Below are 986 nucleotides of genomic sequence, written 5' to 3'. Positions count from 1 at the left end.
AATATAAATAAGTTTTATTATTTAACAATTGAGATAAACGTATTGCTGTTGTTATACTAAGAGACTTTGTAAGGTGTTGTGTTGCTGCTGGCTTCGCTAGAACTTTTTTCGATAGAAGCAGCTGCAGCAGCTGCTGCTGCTGCTGCTGCTGCTTTTGTATTGCTGCTCCTTTACTATTAAGCAGCAACAAATAACGAGAACCAACAGCAGCAGCAGCAGCATATGCTGCTGGTTTAGATAAACCACAAACAAATACAGAAAAGATCTCTCCTTGTAATTTACATACTAATTCTAACTCTCCTCTTCTCTTCATCTCAAAACCCTTCAACTCTTTTATTTCGTCGTTGTCCCCGTATACTACATACCTGCAGCCATATACATATTTATATATATATATATTTATTTATATATATATATATATATATATATTTATTTAGTTTTTTTATATATACTACATACCTGCAGCCATATACATATTTATTTATATATATATTTTTATTTATTTATTTAATTTTTTTTATATATACTACATACCTGCATCCATATAAATATTTATTTATATAAACATAAACATAAACATAAACATAAACATAAACATAAACATAAACATAAATAAAAATATAAATATAAATATAAACATAAACATAAACATAAATAAAAATATAAATATAAACATAAATATAATATAAATATAAATATGAATATAAACATAAACATAAACATAAACATAAATAAAAATAAAAATATAAAAAAAACCAAAAACACAAAAACAACAAAACAACCGCCAAAACCCCCAAAAACCCCAAACAAAAAAAAACAAAAAAAAACAAAACAAAAAAAAACAAAAAAAACAAAAAAAAACAAAACAAAACAAAACAAAACAAAACAAAACAAAACAAAACAAACCAAAACAAAACAAAACAAAACAAAACAAAACAAAAAAACCAAAACAAAACAAAACAAAACAAAAAAACCAAAACAAAACA

The sequence above is a fragment of the Eimeria mitis genome, genomic scaffold, assembly GCF_000499745.2.
Source record: "Eimeria mitis Houghton genomic scaffold, Emh_scaff4490, whole genome shotgun sequence".
Taxonomy (NCBI): domain Eukaryota; phylum Apicomplexa; class Conoidasida; order Eucoccidiorida; family Eimeriidae; genus Eimeria; species Eimeria mitis.
The sequence above is the reverse complement of the archived record's forward strand: the minus strand, read 5'-3'. Positions refer to the sequence as shown.